Source organism: Rhinolophus sinicus, linkage group LG18, assembly GCF_036562045.2.
Source record: "Rhinolophus sinicus isolate RSC01 linkage group LG18, ASM3656204v1, whole genome shotgun sequence".
NCBI lineage: Eukaryota > Metazoa > Chordata > Mammalia > Chiroptera > Rhinolophidae > Rhinolophus > Rhinolophus sinicus.
The window spans coordinates 18,342,602-18,355,191 of record NC_133767.1 but is presented as its reverse complement, the minus strand read 5'-3'; positions in this window follow the sequence as shown (position 1 = coordinate 18,355,191).

The following is a 12,590-nucleotide window of genomic DNA, read 5'->3' as shown; positions in this document are numbered from 1 at the left end:
ACTAGCTTTGCCACTTTTGCCTTGCTTCCTTGGATCCCTCTCTCTGGAGGCTGGAGGAAGCCACCCGCCATGCTTTGAGGACACTCCAGAGCCCCAGGTGGCAAAGCACTGAGGCCTCCCAGCAGCAGTGCCTCTGTGAGGAGCTACGTTGGAAGCAGAGCCTCAGCCACAGGCAAGGCCTCAGATGAGTACAGCCCCACTGACATCTGACCATAACCTCGTGAGACTGCTCAGCCACATCATCCCCAATTTCCTGACCCAGAAATCATGGGAGATAAGAAATAATTATTGTTGGGTTTTTGCTTGTTTTTTGTTTTTGATATAGATTTAATTTTTTAAAGCAATGTTAAGTTTACAGCAAACTTGAGTGGAAGATTTGGCCCCCAGATGCACCTCCTCCCCCACCATCAACATCTCCACCAGAGTGACTGTAGGGACAGAGCCCCAGAGAGTAGTTTACAGGCTCTCGGCCTCACGTGGAAGGGTGCTGGCTCGGGTGGTGGATGGCCGTCGGCTGTGGCTGATTGGCCGTCGGCTGTGGCCGGTTAGCCGATTGGCCGCTGGTATAACTGCTGTGGCTACGAAGGATTGCCGAGGATTGCCGAGGAGCCAAGCAGAGCCGAGCAGAGCCGAAGAGAGCAGAAGAGGAGAGCCGAGGAGAGCGGAAGAGAGTCGAGAGAGTGGAGGAGAGTCGTCGGTCGGTCGGTTGGCGGAAAGGCGAACGGCAGGTCACGCGTCCGGTGGGCCCAGCCTCCAGTGAGACCGTGGTGGTATGACTCCCCTACCTATGGCTCCGTGGGTGTTCCTTTTTGGCCTCACCATATCCTGGTTCTTATGTGGGGAGCGGGACCAGAGACCCCGCAGGCCGCCCCGCACGACAAATGGCGCAGCGAGCAGGGTCTCCCGCATGACAGTGACACTTTCACGGTCTCCATAGTTTTGCCTTTTCCAGAATGTCAGAGTTGGAATCATACAGTATGTAGCCTTTTCAGACTGGCTTCTTTCACTTAGTTATATGCATTTAAGGTTCCTCCATGTCTTTTCATGGTTTGGTAGCTCATTTATTTTTAGCACTGAATAATATTCCCTTGTCTGGATGTCCCACAGTTTATTTACCCATCACCTACTGAAGGACGTCTTGGCTGCTGTAAACATCCATGTACAGGGTTTTGTGTGGACATATTTTTCAGCTCCTTTGGGTGAACAGGAGCTGGACTCTATAAGAGTATGTTTACTTTGGTAAGAAACTGCCAAACTGTCTTCCACAGTGACTGCACCATTTTGAATTTCCACTGGCAATGATTATTGTCGTTTTAAGTCATTAGGTTTGGGGTCATTTGTTAGGCAGCTTTAGATAACTAATACAATCTACCATTAAACATGTCTAGAATGCCTTCTACACCTTTTTGTCATTCTTACAAACTCCTACTTTCCCTCCAAGGGCCAATCAAGCTGTCACCTTTTCTGAGAAGCCTGCCCTGATTTTCCTCCTCTACCCAGGCTCTCTTAGCAACTCTCACTGTGGTCTCATTAAGTGTTTATTAATATAAGGTTATTTCTCCCATGATAGCTTATTGAAGGCAACAATTTTTAATTATCCAAATGTATATTCTCAAGACTGAAAATGTACATGCCACATTAAAAAGAGCTTAGCAGGGCCGGCCTGGTGGCTTAGGCAGTTGGAGCTCCGTGCTCCTAATGCAGAAGGCTGCCAGTTCGATTCCCACATTGGCCAGTGGGCTCTCAACCACAAGGATGCCGGTTCCATTCCTCGAGTCCCACAAGGGATGGTGGGCTGCGCCCCCTGCAACTAACAATGGCAACTGGACCTAGAGCTGAGCTGCGCCCTCCACAACTAAGATTGAAAGGACAACAACTTGACTTTGAAAAAATCCTGGAAGTACACACTGTTCGCCAATAAAGTCCTGTTCCCCTTCCCCAGTAAAATCTTTAAAAAAAAAAAAAAAGAGCTTAGCAAATGTTGATTGACTGAATAAACAACTGAAATGTCAGCTCTGGACAAGACAAAGAATGCCTTACACTGGTCTGAGGAGAAAAGAAGGGGTAAGAAAGAAGGAGATAGTGGAGATAAGAACCAAAGATATTATTGCAGGACTGGTCTAGTTTCTAGCTCTTCAGTTCACTTTGAAAATTCCTTTCCCTGGTCATAAAAATGCCAACAAGAGGAGATACCAAGATGGTGCAGCAGGTAAACGCTGTGTTTACCTTCTCTTACAATCACATCAAAATTACAACTAATCTATACAACAACCATTATTGAGAATCACCTAAAATCTTGCTGAACTGAAATCTTGCTGTCCTACAACTAAGGACATGCAGAAGAAGCCACCTCCAAACTGACAGGAGGGGCAGAAACGCAGAATGGGCTTGTCCCACTCCCACGTCTGACCATTAAAAATAAGGAGGGATATTTTGGCTGTGGGGGTCCACCCCACCCCCAGAGGAGCCAGAGATCCCAGTCCCACCCCAGCCCAGTGTGCCAGCGCCAGGGAGAGAAGTCCCCATAATTTCTGGTTGTGAAAACGAGCAGATTGTGACGGAGTGAGGCGGGGGGCAGCTGGAGCCCCAGAAGCTCCTCCTAAAGGGACCACCCGCGGACTTAGCACCAACAGAATCACTGGCTCTGAGCTCCAGCACCGGGGCAGCGGCTGGAAAGGCGGAGGGACATGTGGTGGGGAACTGAGTTGTCTGGCTTGGAACCGGGGCACAGCTAAGACTGAAAGGACAACAACTTGACTTGGAAAAGGCCCTGGAAGTGCACACTGTTCCCCAATAAAGTCCTGTTCCCCTTCCCCAATAAAATCTTTAAAAAAAATAATAATAATTACAAATTGGTAGTTAACACAGTATGGGGATTATAATCAACAATGTTGTACAGATCATGTGAGGTGCCAGATGGGCACTGGGCTTATCAGGGGGATCAGTCATAGACTGTAGATGCCTGACCAATACGCTGCACACCTGAAGCTGAAGTAGAATAATACTGAATGTCAACTATAACTAAATATGTAGGTACATATAGTCACGGGATGTGGAGCACAGCATAGGGAAGATAGTTAATGGTATTGCAACAGCTACATAAGCTGTCAGAGGGGTAGTAGCTTGGGGGGGTGTATAGCGTATTGGTCAAGGGGCTTTATAAGGGGTTTTATAAGGGGTTTAAATGTCTATTACATTACTTTGTACACCTGAAACTAGTTTTTTTTTTTAAATGCCAACAAAAACCTAAGCAGTAGTGGGGGGTTCCATAGTGTCTTTGCTCTGAAAAATTAATCTGCAGGTAGAAAAATGTAAGAGCCATTGCAACAGAGAACTAGAGCAATAATGTGGCCAAAACCTGAGTGCCAGGGGCATAGTGGGGAAGGGACAAAGGCTGGATCTTGACGGCATCTAGAAAGGAGGAAACAACATTTGGTTTCAGACACTTCCTGCTCAGAGCAAAAGGAAATGTGGTTTTAAAAGGGGCCGACCAGTGAGGGTGGAAAAGCTATGGGCTAGGGGTCCTCTTCCAGCATCGTGATAACAAAGATTATTTGGGGACCGAGGACAGAAAGGTCTCAGAGGTAATTCATTGAGTCTAGAAACAAAGTGGAATTTGTGAAGAGGTTGGATTGATGTCCAGTTAGAACGTAGGAACGAGAGGCAGATCTTGGAAAGATTTCCAAAGTAGTGTCACCTGAACTCAAAGAGAGTCTGGAGGCTTTGGTAGAAATTATGATAAAAGATTTATTCAAAGGTCTTAAAGTTTGCAAACTGGGAACACAGCTAGGCAAAAATCCAGAAGCATTCCAAAAGAGAAAGAAAAGTTGAGTTCTTATAATAAAAAGTGCTTTCTTAAGAATACTCAGTCTTGAATTCTTAGCCCTAGGATTGGTCCAGGATGGTTATCAGTCAGATGTCAAGCTGTCTGGATGATGGATACCAGGTGGTCTAGAGGATGGGTGCCAGGAAGTCTGGTCACATATGGTGGTCTGAATAATGGACGTCAGGGGGATGTTCAGTGGCCTGGGTGCGTGAGTCCTTCAGGGGATAATCAGAGAGTTGCCTAGAGGTCTGGTGCATGTCCAGGTATCGACACATTATGAACTGATATGTGTCCATGTGATGACACAGAACTGGGAAGTTCAAAAGTGTCAATTCCCAGGCAAGTTAGAACAAGAAGAGAATTGTTTCCTCAGGCCTCAACCTATTTGATTTTAGTAATTTAGCAGCTAGACTAGTGAGACTCCATTTTACTTCTTAAACGTATTCCTCAGTAGAAATTGAGGACAAATTGTGATTTATAGATGTCAGTTAAGTGATGAAGCTGAGCAACACAACTAAAGTGGCGGTATTCATAGATGCACATGCATCCTCACATGTCAGACATTAACTTTCAGAAATAAACTAGGTTTTTAAGAATTAAAGCACACTTTTTGCACATCTTTTCTTACTGTAATAATCTGTTCTTAACTTTATTTAAAATAACATCAGCATTATTAACTATAATTACTTAATGTGTTTGAAATTTCTCTGTGTGTGTTTTGTCCTTAGAATATATTACTGCATTTCAGAGTCCAAAAAAAGAATTAAAGTACAAAAACTATTTCAATTTTATGCCACAAAAGGGCAGAAATGATATATGCTATATTCTCTGATCATGTACATTAAATAAAAAATAGAAAATATCAAAAATACAAAAAAATACAGCTAAAAAATGCCTAATTCTGAAAATTGAACGTTTTAAGAACATAGAATAGTTAACATAGTATAATAACATGCTATATTTTAAAATAATAATCACTAATAACAACTGACACTGAGCATTGATTGTAAGTGCTTTCCATGTGTTCACTCATCTAATCTTCATAAAAATCCTAGGAAGATATTATTCCCATTTTGTAGATGAAGAAACGGGGCCCACAAAACTTATGTAATTACATACTGAGTTTTTACAATACAGCTTATATCTGTTGGGATGTTTTGGGCTACAAATAATAGAGATCTCAACTCAAACAATGACCCATGAGTCAACATCACAGAAATGTATTAAAAATGTATTAAAATTATAACTCAATATATACCAATAACGAAAGATGAATACAAGTCACGTTTGACTTCTGCAATTACAAGAGGTGCTCAAAGTGGTTACCATCAGCGTAATTTTAATACAGTTTTTTCCTTTCTTAAAAGGTGTATACATTTTTTTGGCTCCCTCTGTGTATTTTTTCAATTAGTTTCAGATGTACAGAACTTGACACACAGGTTTGAACACTGCATAACCTACCCCAGCAATTCCACTTTTAGGTATTTGTCAAAATAAATTTGGCACTTATGCGTCAGGTGACATGTGCAGCAACACTCACTCATACACACTCTATCCATAATGGCTAAAATCTGGACACGACCCAATGCCCACTGGTAAGAGAATGGGCAGATATAAGGGATAAACGGAATATCAGACAGCCAAACAGACACCAGAATGAACAACATAATGTTAAGTCAAATTATCAGGCTCCTGATATTGCACGAAACTGAGGGAGAAGTGCTGGTTTTGTTAGGTGTTGTAATACTTATGTGGCTATGTTAAAAACTGTCAACAGTGTTTAGAAATGAGTACTCAAGTATGTAAAATTTTTTGACCACTGCATTGTAGTCTTTATTCAAGTTTATTTACAAATTCCTATCTCCCTAAGGTTGCTTTTTTACTTTAACAGGTTACATCAGCAGTAGGAAGGGCTTTGATGAAATGATGTCTAAGATTCATTTTGAGCTATTCTAGGAAAAGAAGAAGAAAAACATGATAGATGAACCAAGGGCAGCAGAAGCTTGGTAACCGCTGAAGCTGGACGGTGGCTACAGACAGGTTTGTGACATTCTTCATCTCTCTCTTTCATGGATTTGAAATTTTCAGAGCAAAAAGCTTTTTAATAAACAAGCCATTCCCAGAAGACAAAATATTTTCATGCCCCTTTTATACAGTTCAAAAACAAGGAAAATGAAACTAAAAACATGTGTAACAATTAAAAGGAGGAACGGGAAAAGACGAAAAACACAAACCCCAGCTAACGATCCCTCTGAGAGGGAGGCAGGGGCTGAGACAGAAGAAGCACATCTGTGAGTTCTTAGCAACAATCGGCTTGTTGGGTTCGGCACTGGGCTCACGACAGCTCAGACTTTTTAACAGGTAACAGGACCCACTAATGATGGCACTGTGTATCCCCCAGTTCTGTGCCCCTGGGGTGAGAAGCAGGGAGGGTTTCTGTACCAGGGATCTTACATTTCCCCAAATGGGAGTGATCTCTGAACTAGCAGTTGGGAAAGAGCGCCTCAGTTTTGTCTGCTACTAACTCCCCAGAAACTTTGGCAACTAGTTGTTTTGGGAAAATAATTCCTGTGTGTGACTGTTTCTTCACCTGTGAAATGAGCGATCTGGCCAAATCGTTGCTGAAGCCCTGATGCAAAGGGGAAAGATGACTGAAAATTGGGCCGAAAGGTGAAACACAACAGGTGTCTCTGGCAACAGGTTTCCCTCCCGCCACAGAGACCTCACCCCATCACACTCCCCTCCGGCCCTGGATGGGGCCTCCACTCTTCCCCGGTTCCTTGCTCTTGTAGAACCAGAGCTGAGCCCATTCCAGACCTAGGTCTGCCCCTCAGCCTGCCTTCCTCTTCCCACCCAGAAACCTAACACCCTGGCCTAGCCCCTAATTATTCTTGGGAAATCCATTCTGCCTTCTTACCAGAAGACCCAGCGCAGGCCCGGTAGCTCGTGGGGCCACACGCCCAGTCCCCTCTTCACTCCTGGACGTTGCTCCCACACACCTAGATGCGGGCAAGGCCAGAGGATGTCATTTGGTCCTCACAGGAAGGAACACCCAGAGAGCCTGCTTGGAGGATCTGTCCCTCCCAGGCAAGTTCCACATGTCCCCTGCCTGTCCCCTCTGCCTTGCTCACAACCAGGAACTGGAAGTTCCTTGGACGCCTCCTGCTGCCTCCACCTTTATCTCAGGAAGCCCTCTGAGGCTGACTCCCAGCCAATCAGAGTTGGGGGTGTGATGGACACTGGCTGGCCCCCTGGGGCTTGTTTCTGGGTGCTGGGGACTGCCCACTGCTGGAGCGGCTTCTCCCTGCCCGAGGGCTTGCTCTGAAGCCTCAAAAGGTAACTTTGCCCTTGCAAAGAGCAGACTAGAAATGGAGGGGAGTTAACCGCCTCACAGCTGCCTTCCACCGCTGGCTGACTGGAGCCATGTCTGAGTTTCCAGATCCTTCGCCCTCAGGTGGGAGGAGGCACCCCTCCCAAAGAGCTAACCTGCTTCATAAAACACCTTTCCTGACTCCCTGGCTGGCTTCCCCACACCTCGTGGATGGTCCCTGCACCTCAAAAACAAAGCTGCTTTTACTGGAATCTTTGTCTTAAGATCTGCTTCATGCATGTGGTTCAAAATTCAAAAGGTCTAATAATGCATACAGTGAAAGTTTCCCTCCCAGTTCTGCCCCCAGCCTCCAAGAACCCGTTTCTTATCTTTCCCGGGATAACCTGGGCCTACACAAGTGTGCATGAATGTGTTATTTCTAACACGTCTTATTTTAAAAGTTAATGTTATATCAAAATCATAAATAAAAATCAGTATCACTTGCTTAGGAATAGAAAGGAATGGTAAAAATAGACATAATGAATACAAACAAAATGAAACTCCTAGGAGACTTTGCTTGTTAAAGCGTCTGCGCCTGAGATATGCTCCTTCTCTGTTACAAAGAGGAGTAAGCGTCAGAGGGATGCTAAGGACCTAAGGATCCCAGTGGGGACTTGCTCCTGGATGGAATCAGCAGAATTACAGAGAACCGGAAAGGGAATCCCATTCTTAGGTGGGAGGCACCGAAGAAAGCCAAGGCTGTCCCAGCAAAACCAACTTAGAATTGGCAAAGCATCCCTTCCAGAGACAGAATTTCCTTCATGGTCCTGAGCTGCAAAACCAGCTCTGCATTAGAGAGTCAGCTTTGCCACTTCCTGTGTGTTACCTTCTCTGAGCATCCGTGCACCCACTGGCTTGATGAAGAAAACCCGCACTGATTGTCCCCACCTACTGCGCTCTGGAGTGCGGGCCCTGAGACATCCTGAATCTTCATTCCTCCACCTCGAGGTCATTCAGATGGCTCACTACGCAAAATGGGGAGACTGCAGAGAAAAATGTAAAGAAGAAATGTTAACTCACCAGCAATCCCATGGGTGACATGTTTTGGAATTTCTTTTCTTTTTTTTTTTTCAGAGACATTTTTTCTCTTAGTTGCAACCATGGTGGACACACAGTCTGACATGATGCTTTGTTGTTTCTCACTCATGAATATTTCCCATTTCATTAAAAACTCTTCAACATGGTATTTCATACTCCGGTTCATAAAATTTCACGATGGTTTAAAGGAAAAGGCACCATGTTTACACCATGGGAATGGTTTCGATCCCTTCAGCTTTGAGCAACTGAACAGAGGTATTTCCTGGCTCAAGTCTGGCCCCTCTTGGAACGCCCAGCTCTACCTAGCCTTGCTAAGTCCTCTCCTCCGCCTCTACTTCTCAGGACAAAGCCAGAAAAACAGTAGCAGCAGCTTAGAGGGTCTATGATCACCTTCAACTTTACTAAACATTGGTCCTGAGGGTCTCAGGTTACCTGTCACACCCCCTGGCAAATTCTCAGAATTCTTTTAAGATGGAGACAATGTGTGACAGAAACACTGCCCCACATTCTAGAGAGCGGCAAACACGCCATTTGGGACTTGCCAGTGAGAGCAGGCCCAGCCCTGCAAATTTCCTCTGCACCACCCTCAACAGAATAGAGCTGTAGTGTTTCCCCTCCATGGACAGCCCCCCTACACCTCAAAGCCAGTGAGACGTTGCTCCAGAAGGACCCCTCCTGGTGCTGTAGGCATGGAAGGCCCGCATAAAGGCTGGTGAGTTCTTAGGAGAACCTGACACATGTCCTGAAGAGCTGGAGACCTACATGCACATGGAGACTAGCCCTGTCCTCCCTGCTGAGAAGTCCAGAGGAGCAGCCCAAGACGGCCAGGCCAGAGTCACACCCTGGCCTTTGGAGGACACACACTGGGCCGTGTGAATGCTGCCCAGAATAGCTGCCCTTGGGTGTTGGGATAGGCCCCTGGTCAAGACAACCACTATGACGTTTTAACCACTTCATGCCCAGACTCCTTCAAGCCCACCACTGTTTCTTCATTCACAATTTGATAGTAGTACCATGGAAATTTTAAAGGCACACATGCTAGGACACAGCTCTGCCACTCAGGATCTACCTCTTCACGCGTGCACACTGGGGCAAGCTCCCTGCAGCATTGTTTGTAGTAACAAAAATGAGAAACAAATAGCAATTACCCGGGAATGATTAAATGAGCGATGGCAGTCGTGCAGGGGAATACTACACAGCAGTTAAAAAGGAGGTCTGCTCTCTATAGTCATATGGCCACGTCTCCTGACTGTATGAAAAGCATCGCACAATATGCACAATGACATGTCAGCTTCCTGTAGAATGTGACATCCTTTATATGGTAAGGAAAACACAGTACTATGTACTTTCAATGGGATGTGTTACATGTACAGAAAGTCTTAGAAAACTACTCACCAAGCTCACAGAGATTATTTATGATGAGGGAGGAAGATGAGACATTAGGATTGGGGAGTATGGTCAGAGAACTTTCCCCGTGTCTGTAAGATATCATTAAGTATATCCATGCATTATTCATGTGTTTTTTTAATTTTTAAAATAATTTTAAAAACTCACATCCCTAAGGGTCTGAACGTCTAGATCCAAACAGCCAGGACCAATGCAAAACTTTATGGACATCTCTTATTCAACCTCACTGTGTGTTTTAACACGAACATGACGTTTTCAGTGTTTACTCATGAAGTTACACAGCTTCCGGCCACCACCACCATTATCAAGCAGCCTGGCATTAGTTTGCTCCTGCCAGAGGCTCCCTGCACTCCCGGGGGTGCTCGAACCCCAGGGGAAGAGGCACCTGGGTGCTCGCTGCTGTGAGGCCGTGTTGTGAGGCTGAGATAAATGAGCACATGAAGTCACTGACACACAAGCTCTCAGTAAATGTTTTTGCTTTCAGTCAACAGGGCCCTGGCAGGTGCCGGTTCTCATACACGCGGAAGTCGGGGAGCCCAGGAAACCTCTGCAGCCATTGTGCTGCATACCCAGAGTCTCCACAAGAGGGAAGCATCAGAGGGGGACAGTCTGATCCTTTGGGACACGAGTACTGAAGGGGCCCACTGTTTCCCCTCCCTGCATCCCAGGGCAGATTCTGGCTGGGCCAGGGGGCCACCATCCAAGAGGGCCCCAATGAGGCAGTTTTCCACACACTCGCTGCATCATGACAGCCTTGGGCTCGGGGACTCCAGCTCTCCCTGTTGGCCACCCACAAGGTCACAGGTCATTTCCCTCAAGGCACACGGCTCAACCCAGAGTAACTTTATGCAGACCTTTCGGTGGCTGTGAAAAGGAACCGTCCTGATGTCAATTCCACCAAAGGGGAGCAAATGGCTGAGGATGCGGCAGAAGAGCCGGGGGAACCCACGTCTGGGTCTGCACCAAGCGTGGCGGGGACACACAGGGCTCCTCGCAAGGAGGCCCAAGTCACTTCTAGCCAAGCTTCCCTCCCTCCCTCTGCACCCAGGGTCAGACTGGCGTTAAATCTGATGGCGCCACTTTCTCTCACAGGGTCATGGTCCCTCATGGATCTGCGTCCATTTAATCCTGCCCCGGGGCCTGCTTCTCAGAGCCGGTCTCTCAGAAGGAGGCTTCGGGCTCTGGGACACCGCCCCCCCTCCTCAATGCCCGTGGCGGGGGTTCAGTCACCGGCACGCACGTCGGGTCGGACGGAGGTGCTGGGGTGAAGAGGGGATAAAAAGTGCTGCAGGATGAGTGGTGTTCATTGGACAAAAATAACCTTTTCGCGAGTTCACCAAAAAAAGTTCATTTGGGAAAGAAAACAAAACCGTCATCTCAGGGTGGGAACACGCACCTTCCGGACAGCCGCCCACGTGCAAAAGACGTCGGCCTCTCGAGATGGCTCCTCTATATACACCCCCCGCAGGACGTTCCCACGCTAAAGCTCAACAGGAAGTGGGGCCTAGACAGTGATAGGACGCCCAGCTCCAGCCATAGACCTCCCAACTCCCTGGTCCGGTCCATTTCCTCAAAGTGCCAGTTCGCTTTTATCATTCCCCTCTTTTAATCAAGATCTTTTCTCCAGGGGCCAGCCTGGTGGCTCAGGCAGTTGGAGCTCCGTGCTCCTAATGCCGAAGGCCGACAGGCTGACGGTTCGATTCCCACATGGGCCAGTGGGCTCTCAACCACAAGGTTGCTGGTTGGATTGCTGGAGTCCCACAAGGGATGGTGGGCTCTGCCCCCTGCAACTAACAACTGGCAGCTGGACCTACAGCTGAGCTGCGCCCTCCACAACTAAGACTGAAAGGACAACAACTTGACTTGGAAAAAGTCCTGGAAGTACACACTGTTCCCCAATAAAGTCCTGTTCCCCTTCCCCAATAAAATCTTTTAAAAATATATATATATTTTTTTTTTTTTTCTCTCCAAAAGCATCGTTGATCAACAGTCAGGTCTTCAGAGCTCAGGTTTTCCAGCCCTCAGCCTTTTGTCCCTTTAGAGGGAGTCAGGAAGGACTCCCTCTGGGTGTCATCTCTTCCATCAAGAGGAGAGTGCATGGATCAGGAACAGCTGGCGTCCAGGGTAGATGGGCACCAGGAGCAGAATGGTGTCATTTTTTTAAGTGGGGACCATCTGTAAACCATGAAGGATCAGCTTTACCCAGAGGAACCTTCTGTAACTACTCACGAGGAGTCAGGAGATGATCTGTCCGTGTCAGGCACTCAGGAGGGGCTTCCTCAGGCTCAGAATGGAGAAAAGTAGCTGGATTAAGGTTATTACAATGTGAAAGAGTTAAATGGAAGCAGTTAACAGAAGGATTTCCTAGGGAGTAAGATAACTGACTGAAAGATGCTGGGTGTAGAAAGTCAAAAGTCTTGGCAATCTCACTAGCCAAATTCACCAAATCTAGGGTAGCCATGGTTCGCCATCCCATCCTGGATCTTCTAACCAGGAGGGAAAGGTTTTTATTTAGCCCATTGTTAAAGAATTAAAAGTTACACGTGTGCTGTCAACATCTGAAGAAAGACCAGAATTCTCCTTAAAAAACTACCTGAAGTCTGTTATAATAGTCATGAACAGATTCGTCAGGCCTTTGTGAGCATGAGTGAATTTTGCTCCAATCAATAGACCTTGGGAAGTTCTTAGAAATTGCTCCATGTAGTTTTCAAGCAAGTTCCCTGGTTTCCTCCCAATTGGAGGTTTGCTTTTCTAAATCTCTATCAGGATGCTCCCATCCAGCAATCCTCAGTCAATGTCTAGCTTGGCCTTTACCAATCAACATTGATTAGCTGATACAAATCAGAAAACCCAGGCTGACAGGCCTGAATAGCAACGTCAAATTCCTCAGCAAACTTATTACAGTCCTCAGTTATTTTAGGGAATTCTTTACAATCGCTCGTAACTCAG